Source organism: Gadus macrocephalus, chromosome 6 (assembly GCF_031168955.1).
Source record: "Gadus macrocephalus chromosome 6, ASM3116895v1".
Lineage (NCBI taxonomy): Eukaryota > Metazoa > Chordata > Actinopteri > Gadiformes > Gadidae > Gadus > Gadus macrocephalus.
The window spans coordinates 4,488,346-4,501,943 of NC_082387.1; the positions used below are offsets into that span (position 1 = coordinate 4,488,346).

The window sequence follows — 13,598 nt, forward strand, 5'->3', positions numbered from 1 at the left end:
AGCCGACATCAGATGTGAGTTGTCCAGATTGGCGTAGGCACCCTGTTTCTGCCGCTGAAGTACCCAACTGCGGCTCCATATTCTTGGCTTTATAACTCGCCGTCTTCTCCTTTTCATGATTAAAGCCACAGCAAAAACTGCGACCATTTCACTCTCACTAACATAATTAGGCCTGTTTATAATTAAGTTATCCATCTCCAAGTAGTTGAGCCGATGGTGAACTAAGACAGATCAATCTGAAATTCAACTAACGGAAAATGCAATGTATCCAACAACGGGTAATCTAAACGAACTGTAAGCTCCAGCTATTTACTCCAATGCAGATGTAGTGGAGAATGACAAAACTTAGTAACTCTAGCCAACTCTCAAGTAAAATAAAAAGAAAACTAATTGCAAACCTAACTAATCGCAAACCTAACTAATCCCTAACCTACGCAAATGATGATGTTGCGGCTCTCAGCTGTGCCAGAGCGTTCACAGTTGCTATGGAAACCACCTAGCGTCACAGCCCGTTGCAGCGCGTTGCAGCCGGTGTGAACTGCCCAGTTTTAGAACGTCGCAGCCCGTCTCGTTGCAAGGCGTTGCAAGGTGTTGCAAGGAGTTGCGAGTTGCAAGCCGTTGCAAGGTGAATCTTTGGTCTGAACTGGGCTTTAGGAGTCTTCTTAGGAAATACTCCTTACGTCGTTCGTAAACGGCGCTGTCCAGAAAGAACGTGCTGAAATCTATTTTCGAGTTTCCATTCCATGCGCATGACAGCATTCTAAAAAATATTGCAGTCTTTGCGAATAAAACATTGCTCGAAATCCTTCAAGTAGGCCTAAACATTTATTTAACAATCGGCGAAAATAGCATAGCCTACACTGATTAAAAAGAATATATAGAAAAATAGACATTTTGAAATGAACTATATTTTTAATAGTTTATTTAGCTTATTATATAATACTGTTTATGCTGAGACTGCTTTGCTTTTTGTTACCTGTAGGGGTCTGTGTGCGGGCTTTGCTCACCACCCGGCCAGTGCGTGTTTGTCAGGTGAAAACTAAATGTTGCGGTGGTTGAAAAAAGTATTTCGACCACTTATGACGTTCGCTCGTTTCTTATAATGGTTTATTCGTTCCCTGGTATAATTTCCTTAATTTAGAAGACAGTATTCATTTTTGATTTGTAAAATAAATACAATATTTTTTTGAAGTTTCGATTTTTTTAAATTATTGGAAGCGAGTCGAACCGACCTCGCCTTGCTGTACCCACGGCCCAAACAAAGAACAGCAGAGACAAGTCCTTAATTCAAACATGCCGTTTCACTTGGCCTCAATTGGCTACGGATGCGAACTGTTTCCCGAAACCTTCTTAAAGCCTCCTTAACTACGTCATTCTTAACGTCTTCTTTAAGTTCTTTGCGTGTTTCGCGAAACGTTCTTCGCTATGAATCTTTCGTCGGTAAGGTTGGTCTGAATTGTCGTAGAACCTTCTTAGCTCTACCATAGTGATGGTTCAGCTACTGACGCTAGTCGCCGCCATTGTACCTTTTAGAAATCCCTGTTGTGCATGGAATTGCCACATTGACAGTAGCCGCTTTACATAGACACTTCTGATCCGTTTAGATTTCTAATCAGAATAAATCTATTCCTATCATGCAATCCGAATGTAGGCCTTCTGTATATAGCCTATGGCATTTACAAAAGTGGTAAGCGTACGTCCGTATGTGTCACGCACAACCGTTGAGATGGTCTGGATTTATATGTAAGGGATAATGTTGTAGGACGCCGGTCATTTCGGGAAAGTAAGCCCCGACAGGGCGAACCGGACTCCGACGCGAAGCAGAGGTGTCTTGCTGCGCCCTGAAGGGTATTATTTTCGATAATGACCGGCGATGTTCTATACATTATCCCGCTTAAGGAGTAATACACACGGCTCCTTGCCAAAACGAAACAAAATATATTTACAGTCTTTTTACAATTACCATTCGTAGTGTTGATCTGTAGAAAAATAGTCCGCCATAGACGTTGACGTCACTTAGCAACCGGACATGCTGGGGTTCATAAGTTACCAGACTACTTATGGAGTGTTAAGAAAGACATGATTCAGGCAAAAAATCCACTTTCCTTGACAGCGGTCTAGTTCGGTGTGCATAAAAGTACAGGCGGACCAATTGCGAACTACTGCAACTGCTGATGCCATCTCTCTAAGCTAAAAAGCTTAGAGAACCAATCGGAATAAGTGTACAGGCCTACATGTCGATTATAGCGGACTACACCACCTCCTCTATTCCGAGAATTGTATTCCGATTGAGGCGTAGCCTATATATGATTTATTCCGATTGAGCTGTTCTTCCACTTCTAATCGGATCAGAAGAAGGCCTATCCATGTAAACGCGGCTAGTGTCAAGGCATGCACAATTCTGCAAGCAATTTGTGAAATTTGCAAATTGACAAATAATTAGGCTCTGAGTAGCTAAGAAGTAGGCCTAGCTGCCGGCCTGTCCTTGGAGATCCTTCAAGCCGGGGATGTCCTCGCAGCTGGGGATGGGGTGTGCCTGGCCTGAGAAGTAGGCCCATCTGGCAGGGGATGGGGATTGCCTGGCCTGAGAGTGTCCAGCATCACCTCTTCTAAGGTCGTTGCCTCCCGAGATCCCATCACAGGAGGTCTCACCTATAATCGCGAGTGCCTTCTCCTCCATCTATGGTTAGGCTAATTCTGCCAATGTGCTGGGCAAAGCACCAGTTAGAAGCCGGTCTCTTCAAAAAAATATTGTATTTATTATACAAATCAAAAATGAACAAAATTGTCTTCTAAATTAAGGAAATTATACTGGGAAACGAATAAACCATTACAAGAAACGAGTGAAGGTTATAAATGGTCGAAAGACTTTTTTCAACCACCGCCCTTTCCTTCTTTTTGACATTTAGTTTTCACCTGACAAACACACACTGGGCGGGTGGTGCGCTAAGCCTGCACACAGACCCCTACAGGTAACAAAAATCAAAGCAGTCTCAGCAGTATTATATAATGAGCTAAATAAACTTTTAAAAATGTAGCTTTCATTTCAAAATGTCTATTTTCCTAAATAATCAACAAGTCAGACGCCTTTGTAAACAGAAAAGCAATAGCCTAATTTGAACGGCCTCAATCTCCTCCGCTGTTTTTTTTAAATTAGTGTAGGCTATGCTATGTTCGCCAATGGTTAAATAAATATTTAGGCCTACTAGAAGGATTTCGAGCAATGTTTTATTCGCATTGACTGCAATATTTTTTTGAACGATGTCATGTGCATGAAATGGAAACTCGATCTCTGAGCAATCGATTTCAGCACGTTCTTTCTGGACAGCGCCATTTACGAATGACGTAAGGAGTGTTTCCTAAGAAGACTCCTAAGAGACCGTTTGGGAACCACGCCTATAGAGGTAAACAACTTTGATAAGTCTAAACGTAGGTAACCTGGTCTAATGCCCCATTTCCACTGCAGGGTGCGGAACGGATCGGATCGCAAAGGTGCGGGTTGGGTCGCGTTTCCACCGCCAAAAGTGGGCGTGACCCGGACTTTGCCGTACCCGTTCCGGCCCCATTCTCGGGACTCCTCTGTTGCGGTACCCAAAACGAGACCAGACGCCTGAAAGGGTCCCGTGAAATTCTAGCTACACCCCCCCTCCGTTGATTGGTCGACAGAATCGTCACTTCCGGGTGACGCGGGGATAAAAACAAACAAACAGTAGCCTCGAGGTATTATTCTTTACAATTAACATGTCGCGTAAACAAGGAGGTGGACGAACAAGGAGGTGGAGACGCTCGTCTGCATTCTTGGGGAGGAAGACGTTGTTTACGATGTTTACGTAGCTGCCGCGGCGATCGACATCCGGGCTACCACCAAGGGTACTGTCGGCAGTGGAAACGCGACCTCGGAACTGAGCTGGGCTATACCGCCCCCTCCCTACCGCACCTTTGCGATCCAATCCGTTCCGCACCCTGCAGTGGAAATGGGGCATAACAGGAAACAGGTATTTCCGTGATGCGGCCACGGATTTTGCGGCAATGCAAGTTAATGATGCTGCTGATCCGTGAATATATATATATTTATCTTTTTATTATATACGGAGACCACCAGACTATGCGGTCAGAACGGACTCATTAATAATGAATGCACAGAGAAAGATTCCCAAATGTATTTTGTGATTTATATATAAATTACTCTCTTCTCACAAATACATTTCAATGCACACACAAATGGATATCGGTATCTATAAATGTAAAATAAATCCATAAGCAAAAATAAGTTTCACAAACACATTTCTGATACAAACAAATGTGTCTTGTTTTAAATATATGTAATATAAATCCATCAATATATGATTTTTTTTTTGTTGCAATTTTCATAAAAATGTACCGTAATTTTCGGACTATAAGACGCGCCTTTTTTCCCATTTTTCGATTCTGCGGCTTATATAACGGTGCGGCTAATCTATGGATTTTTACATCTAACGGCCACTCGGAAAATTAGTATTCAAAGCTTAAATCAGTATTCGGAGCTTCGTTGTTTTTTTTCCACGTACGTGACGTTATCAGAGCGAGGGAGGCAAACTATAAGCGTCAGCGACACCAAGCAGAGAAGCGAGAGAGGTGGAGGAAGAATATATATCTTGTTTCCCTTTACTTTATAACACAACATTAGCGGGATCTCGGGAGGAAAAGTAATACTTTCCCAAATGGGGGTCATCCCTTTGTTCCCCGGGTCCTATGTTCCCCGTTTTTCCCAAAAAGGGTCATATGTTCCCCGCAATCTATCAATCTTTAAAAGTATTTAAACTTTGACGCGACATTCGCGTGATGACAGCCAATCGGCGTTCAACAGCGTGGCCACTGAGTGACATGTGTAACGTAACAGCCAATCAGCGTTCAACCGGCCAACTCAGTGCAGTGCAGGTCGGGGTGAACTGCAGCATGGAGGAGAAACTGATTGTTGCCGTTTGCGACTCCCGGAGCTCTTTATATAATAGTAGGCCTATAAAATATAATATGATTGCATAATAATATCACGGCCAAAAGCTCTGTGCGCCTCCGGATGGCCGTAAAAAATGCATTTGTGAATCCAGCCACGTCAGGAGAGTCTCAAAAATCCACATATATACAGACAGGCTTCGTACGGGTGCTTGAAATCCTTGAAAATGCTTGGATTTTAATGTTGTGTTTTCAAGGTTTGAAAAATGCTTGAATTTTATGTAAAGTGCTTGTAAATGCTTGGAAGTGTTAGGCCGACCATAATTCTCGACAGTCTTTCTCAGACCAATTATTAAATGAAGCAAAATAAAATAAAAGTTTGCTTCATCACGGCTACACGCTTACTCTGATGGCTTCGCATGAGCCTTTGTGTTCTGACCGGATCTGGTTGTGAACGTTGGTTGTGAACGTTTTAGTGAACGTTGGCTGGAACATGAAAAATACAAACTGTGGATAAAACGTGGACCAAATCCAACCGTAGCCTGCTGCAAAGTATGCAAAAAAGAAATCCAGCTTTTCGCAATGGGAGAATCAGCTCTCTCGAGTCATATGAAAGGTAAGCCAAGGACCAGTTAACTATGTGTTTGCTAACCGCCAGCAAACAGTGCTAACGTAGAAGCACTGTGAGATGTGTATTAGTGCTGGGATTACATGTCAATTATGGACAGTTATTATGGGCTATGTAAAGAACAAAGCTATTATTCTCAATGGTAATGATTCCCGTAATGCCCGTAACTGAAAATTTAAGCTCAGCTGACGTTGGCGCGTAAGTACAATCGCGAACTGTGCGTTCACACCAAACGCGGGCGAATTTTTCGCGAGAGAAAACCGGCGACAAGTTTTGATTTGTAGCGCCACACTTTCGCCGTGCACAGGCGAGCGTGTTCAAGAGGATTTGTGGCGCGACAAATTCGCTCGAGTTGAAATATTTCAACTTTGACGCGAATTTCGCGTGATGACAGCCAATCAGCGTTCAACAGATTGGCCACTGAGTGACATGTGTACGTAACAGCCAATCAGCGTTCAACCGTCAAACTTTATGCATACAATATAATTGTATACATAATATCACGGCCAAAAGCTCTGTGCGCCTCCGGATGGCCATAGCGCGGGGAGCTCTCATAGGGATTGGGCTTCTCTGGGTTTGTTTACCGGCGTTGCTATGGTTTCCGGTGTAACACCGAATTCTGCGACCCACCGAAAAGTGTGACCCAGGGGGCGCTGTTGCACAGTTTCTGCAACATGCACGTGTGCATTATAACAAAAACATAAATAAAACATTAGATCTCCCCCCACCGGTGGGTCTTTCTTTTCTTTATACTAACATTAATTCTAAACAGCATTTTACACAGTAGCCTATAATAGGAAATGCTCAAAGGTAAATCTGCGGAATTTAACCATGACTGTAGCTTTTTACGGGTAAAGAAGCAACGGTGAAGGACCCTACTAAACGCCCTATCTATTGTATGGGTCTGTAAAATGCTAATCAAGTCAATCAAATGTATTTATTAAGCACCTTTAATAAAAAGGTAATTGGTTGGGGGGAGATCTTATGTTTTATGTATGTTTTTGTCATGCCTGTCTACGCTTGAAACTCGTGCATATTGCAGTAAATATGCAACAGCGCCCCCTGGGGTCACACTTTTCGGTGGGTCGCAGAATTCGGTGTAACACCGGCATCGCTATAGCAACCAGCAACGCCAACTCTAACGGCTACTCAGTTCAGGTCCTGTTAGCACCGTATACTGTATTTTTTTAGGCTAGATGAAGTTAAAACATGTAAACAAAAAAATGGAAAGTCATTTTATATTGAGGTGGTGGTGAAAAATGTACTACCAAGTCAAATTGCGTTTGTTACCTTTTACTACCTTTAAAGGGCCTTAATTTTTTATTTTATTTTTTACTAACTTTTACTACCGCGCGGACACCCTGATTTATTACCCAGACCTGCAAACATCTCAGAGTAAAAAAGGTGACAGTGTCGGGGGGGGGGGGGGGAGTGTTTCGAAGTATACGGCTACTCGAATTCTGAGCTACCCTTGACGGTATTTAGCGTGAAAATTCATTACGGAGGTTGTAGAACACAATACAATTGAACGATTTCTAATGACAGACTTCGATGCAAAATGTAGCCCTTTATTATACAGAAATTTGCTGTTGGTGAATTAGCCTAGGACAACACCCTTACCAGATTATTTATCTAAATTGCCCTATGTTGTTAAAATTTACTAACTTTATGCAAGGTCTACGTTCGTGGAGTACTCGGCGTTGACTCGGTCCTAAAAATACAATATTATTGTAAATTATATCACATCAAAAAAGCGGTAGCTAACGTTAGTTGAATCAAGCAAACAAATAGCTGTTGTTCTTGCTCCAAAAATATTGACATACCTCAAATTTAACACAAGATAGTTCCTTCAAATTAGGGCTGTACGGTATGGACTAAAATGTATATCACGGTATGATTTGAGGAATAGACGGTAACGGTATTATACCACGGTATGTTAATTTTATCTTCTAATTTCGATATAAATGCCTCTGAAGGGGTAAAATACTGGAAAGGCAGCAAAACCGCATAAAAAAATATATAATCTTTTCTCAAGTTACTTCCATCTCTGAAAAACACTAATGTTTAATAGTATAGATTTGTTTTTGCAGACCTTGCCGTATAGTTTTGGCATCTCAATTTGGCTGAAGTGTGTGCGGGCATGTAACGCGTACCTGGGATCGAGTGTTTTGACCATCTCTTTAAAGCCCTTTCTATCGACATTTTGAAAGGGAACCATGTCCTTAGACAGGTAAACAGTGACAACGTTTGTCATCTCGTTCCACCACGGCATTTTGTTGTAACGACTGGCTTTCAAAATGCCTGCGGAAGCAATGTCTGATTGCAGAGACAGCTTCACGCTACCAGCGTCTGTCTCGTACGTTGTGGAATGAGAGGTCGTGAAGGGACTATTGCGCAAGCACGCAGGAGTGCTTGCTGCGCGCCTGCGTGCTTGCGCGATAGCATACTGCCTGAGAAGGCAGTATCGCTGTCAATCTGTCCCTGGGAAAAGTACCGTGGTGCCGAATTGAAAAAGGAACTATGTTTCGTTATCATATTTTCAGTAGTCGCGTGTAACTTTACTTTTTACATGAAAAAGTAGTTAGGTAACTGTATTAACGCATTACTTACTTTGTTACGCATTACACACAACATTGTCTACCGGTCACACTGGTCTCACGGTAACGTCAAAATCCATACCGTAGCGCAAATTCACACTGGTGTATTTTCCGAACCATGTTTCCTGATAGTGACATTGCCAAGCAGTTTTCTTGTGGAGAGAGAAAAGTGGCATACCTCACCACATTTGGGATTGCTCCTCATTTCTCTTCTTTAATGAAGATTACAGCAAAGAAAGAGTCTGGTTATGTCATAATGTTTGATGAGAGTCTAAATAAAGAAATGAAGAAATGCCAGCTTGACGTGCATTTAAGATTTTGGAACAATGACCAAGTGTACTCAAGATACCTGACATCATTTTTCATGGGTCATCACAATGCAGAGCAAATTAATGAGAAGATTGAAAAAGTGTGTTCAGAGATAGGCTTTCAGAACCTGATTCAGCTGTCTATGGATGGACCGAATTTAAATTGAAAGACCTCCTCTTTAGCCCAGCAGAACATTGAACAGCAAACAGGGAGGAAAATGCTAAATGTTGGAAGTTGTGGTTTGCACATCTTACATAATGCTTTCAGAACAGGATGTGCATCCACTGACTGGGACCTAGGAAATGCCTTGTCAAGCCTGAAATGGCTTTTCAAAGATGTTCCAGCACTTCGGGAGGACTTTACAGAAATCACAGGTTCAACGTTGTTTCCTCTTGACTTCTGCAGTCACAGATGGCTAGAAAACGTGGAGGTGGCTGAGCGTGCCCTTGAGATGTTGCCCTCATTGAAAACCTACATCAGTTCTACCAAAACAAAAAAAATTACAGAGCCATGCACCAAGTCCTTTAAGAAAGCTGAGGTCATTGTACATGACGACCTCTTCCCAGCCAAACTGAACTTCTTTTTCATATCTGAAGCTATACCAAGATAACGGTGAAGCTATAAACAAACCCATGCTGCCATTTATGTGCAGTGATCTCACAAAGATCTCTCCAAAGAGTCTTTTGGAGAAGTTTGTCAAGCCCAGTGTGATGAGTGAAACCAACACTCTAAAGCAGGGGTGCCCAAATTCTTCCCTCTGGAGGGCCAAAATTTAATCGGGGGGAGGCTCGTGGGCCAAAATTGTAATTTTTCAGTATATTAGGTTAAATATGGGTATAAATAGCATGCGTGTGCAAAATCAACACTATCACAAGGTCATTTTGAAAAATGAATGACAATGTTTATTGTGCTTCACATTAATGTTCAAAAAATAATAAATAAATCATAAAATCTATCTTCTTTAAATTAGAAAAATAATTGAAGCACTATGAAATATTTGAAGACAGACATGGAACATTACTAGGCCTTGGGCCTGTATCTTCAAATACAAAGATTTTTTTTAGTGCAATAAAAGTAACACTAACAATAACACAGGACAGTAACAAAGTAACACAGGACAGAGCAGAACATACTCCGACACATTGGAGGTCCAGGCTTATACATTATGATTTGAAGTAGGCCTATCAGTGGGAGACCTTGGTTTTTACAAGTCTCTTAATATCAGGCTCCAGCTGACTAACTGACAGAGTGAGAATGTCATGAAGGTGAGAGTCAGATAAAGCATTTCTCAGTTTGGACTTATTAAGATTCATCAGGCTGAATGCCTGCTCACAGACATAGGTACTTCCAAAGAGGGAGAACATCACCTGTGCATGTTTGCGGATCTTGCCATATCTGTGTGCAGGAACAGATTTGTAAAAGTCCTGTAAAGAAAGCTCTCTAAACCGGCAACGGAGGTCTGAATCAGACTGAAGCTCCAAAAGTTCCATTTGAAGCTCCTCACTGACTGCATCCACATTTACAGCAAAGGGTTGGGCAAACAGCTCAAGTGCTGCTTCGTTTCCACGAAAATCCTCAAAGCGATGGTCAAACTCCACCACAAGATCGCTGAGAATGTTGCAGTATTTTGGTGTGTCTTCCTCCATCAACCCAACTTCTCTGAGGCTGGGAAAATGTGCCAAATTTCCTAAATATACAGAAACAAAGACAAAAGTAGTAATGTAAGATGCAAGGTTGTTCATTTGATTTTCAATTAAATACCAAACATCAATCAAATGAGAAAAAAACTAGTTTTTTTGTGTTTATGGCTGCAGTACAAAAAACAAATGTATTATTGGATTTAATGCCTATATTTAAATAGAAAATGTATTCTCCACACACAATGTATGTAACAAATATAATAACATGCTGGTTATAGTGATCAATAACCAGCCTACTACATTGTTTTGTGTTCAATAACATATTCAAGTTAGATCTCACCTGTTAAGAGATGTCTGCTAAGCAACTGGAGCTTTTGCTTGAAGGCTCTGACATGGTCGTACAGCTGAGTGATTATCTGGTCTCTCCCTTGAAGCTGAAGATTGAGGATATTCAGCAGCTCTGTGATGTCCACAAGAAAGGCCAGATCTGCAATCCAGTGCTTGTCCGAGGGCACTTGGATGTTGTTCTCCTTTGTGGCTTGAAACACCCTGATTTCCTCACGCAGCTCAAAGAAACGTCGCAAAACTTTCCCGCGGCTCAGCCACCGCACCTCCTGGTGGTACAATACATCCCCATACTGGGCATCCATCTCATCAACAACAGCTTTGAACTGACGGTGTGAGAGCGCCTTTGAGCGAATATTATTGACAATGCCAACGACATCCTGCATCACGTTCTTTAGGCCGATATACTTAGCGCACAGTTGCTCCTGATGCAAAATGCAATGATATTTAAAAATCGAGCCACCACGCTCGCGGACTTTGTCGGACACAAGTGCAGTTAGACCTGCTCTCTTACCGACCATGGCCGGGGCTCCATCAGTCGTGATGCCAGATAGGTTTTCCCACTTCAAACCATTCTTGTCCATAACTTGCTCCACTGCCTTAAAAATATCGATCCCTCTTGTCGTCCCTTTCAGTGTTTCAAGGCCCGCTAGTTCTTGGCACACTTCAAAGTCCTCATTGACGCCTCGCAAAAACACCAGCAACTGTGCTGAGTCCGATATGTCGGTGCTTTCATCGCATGCGATGGAGAAGGCAGAAAACCGACCTGCTCTTTGGGCTATCTGGCCCCGAACATCTTCGGCCATGTCCTCAACGCGGCGGGTCACCGTGTTCCGTGACAGGCTTATTTGAGAAAAAGCCCGCTTCTGAGTTGGACACACAGCTTCAGCAGCAACTGTCAGACACTCTTTTACAAAATCACCCGCAGCAAAAGCGTGTCCACTTCTGACAATGATGTTGCTAATGCGATAACTTGCAAGGGTGGCATTTTCTTGTGCAGTGGATGGCTGAAGTAAAGTTTGCTGCTGTGTTTCTAGCTTCATTAGCAAGTTTGCCGCCTTTACCTTTCGGTCCTCGCCTGTGTATTTTGCGAACTGGTGAGAATGCATAGTTTCATAGTGACGACGAATGTTGTACTCCTTTAAAACAGCGACCTTCTGCTTACATACCAGGCATATTGCGTTGGAATCGACCTCGGTAAATAAATAATCATGTTCCCAAAATTTTTTGAATTTGCGTTTGTCTGTGTGCCACTGCCGCTCCATCCTTGCGTCTCACTTACTCGCTGTCACGTGACTTCGGATTGGAGCGCAAGAGGATAGGAGCTCAACAGCGCCACCCTACCATCAATGTATTACAATGTTATTCTATGGTCAGGAATGGAAGTGCACCAATCAATAATATTCAATGAGTGCGAGCGCTGATGGTGGAAAACAATAATATATAGTGGGTAAGGCGCGGGCCAAATAAAATCAGTCGCGGGCCAAATTTGGCCCGCGGGCCCCAAATGGGGCTGCCCTGCTCTAAAGCTTCTCAAAGTTGATGACGAAGCACAAGATAACCACGTTGATGTCAACAAAGTGAAAGTTGGCTTTGCTACAGAGCGAGCCTTGGTGGAGCATGTGAAGAACTCAGGAGCTGAGAGGCTGAGGCGTGAGTTTAGGCAAAACTGTAAGCTTTTTCTGGTGAAGATGGTGTCTAAGCTTTTTGAAAAGGCACCAGTGAAATAGACACTGGTAAGAAGCCTATCTGTCCTGGATCCAAGGGTGTTCCTCAAGAACAAAAAACTCACTTCTGTTCCCCGACTCCTTGTGGAAACTGCCCGGCTTGAAGAAAAATGGGAATAGGGAATTTGGTCAGTTTTTTGACACAAGCCTGATGTTGGCATCAGATTCATTCCATAAATTCACTCCACAGAGTGACAGATTGGATGAGTTCTATCATGAACTCTTGGCCAATAAAGCAGAGTTTCGCCATCTATGGGAGGATGTACGACTTGCCCTGATCCTCTCGCATGGCCAGGCTTCCGTTGAGAGGGGGTTTTCAGTTAATAAGGAGGTGATGGTGGAAAACCTTAAAGAACATTCTTTGGTTGCACAGCGGGTCATCCATGACCATGTGCGCATTATCGGAGGGCTGCACAACGTAGGGTACTTGAAGGAATTGTTCCTTTCAGCATCTGCTGCCAGACAAAAGTACCACATGTACCTTGATGAAGAAAGACGTAAAAAACAAGATCAACAAAAAGCACTGAAAATAAAAACACTGATGGAGGAGATATCGGAGATGAAGGTCAAAAAGAAGAGGATGGAAAAGGATGTGAGGCAACTCATGAAATCTGCTGACAGCAATGCAGAAAAAGCCGAAGCTAAAGGCAATCTCTACCTCATTTTAAAGTCAAACGGACTTAGAAGAGCAGCAAAAGAAAGAGAGATCTTGAGACTTTTGAGCAAAAGTTGACAGAGAAAATGAAGGAACTGAATGATGCACTACAGTGCATCATTCAGTTCCTTCATTTTCTCAGGGTCCTAAATAATTTGGCCTTTGGTCTTACCATGAAGGGTATTTTTTTTTCCAAACATAAAAGACCACAAATGTTTGCTGAAGTTCATATTAATTTGCACTTGTTGGACTTGTTTGCACTGTGAAGGGCATGTGTAATTTGGAACCTTTTGCACAACATAGACCTGAGGCCTGTTTCAGGTAGCTGGTTTAACATACTCTGAGTTTAATCCTGCGCTCTGAGTTGGTTGACTCAGAGTTCAGGGTTGAAAAGCAACTCTGGGTTTTCGGTTTCAAAACAGGTGATCAGCGTTGGGTTAATCAACTCTGAGTATGTTCACTCTGGGTTGAGGGCGTGCCTGTTGACTATGAAGAGCCATCATCAATGGATCCCTGATAACATGATCAAACATGGACCAAAAGCGTAGATCCACTTACTTTTCCCCCACGGAATTGGAAATTCTAATGAACGCGTAGGCCGAGCAGTTACCCATTTTGGGTAACTGCTCTTTTGGGTAAATAAAATAAAAATAAGAGGAAAGTTTAATATCTTCCACTTATTCAATATGTAATTTGTGTGTGTGTGTGTGTGTGTGTGTGTGTGTGTGTGTGTGTGTGTGTGTGTGTGTGTGTGTGTGTGTGTGT

General features: G+C 42.6%; 1 protein-coding gene and 1 long non-coding RNA gene across 5 annotated transcripts in view; one reads left to right on the forward strand and one right to left on the reverse strand.

The window, feature by feature from the left end:
• LOC132458772 (uncharacterized) overlaps positions 1 to 13,598 on the forward strand; it is a 214,362-nt gene that overhangs the window by 191,862 nt on the left and 8,902 nt on the right. The window lies entirely within an intron of this gene.
• The window catches only part of kif13a (kinesin family member 13A), a 165,782-nt gene that overhangs the window by 72,579 nt on the left and 79,605 nt on the right, over positions 1 to 13,598 (reverse strand). The window lies entirely within an intron of this gene.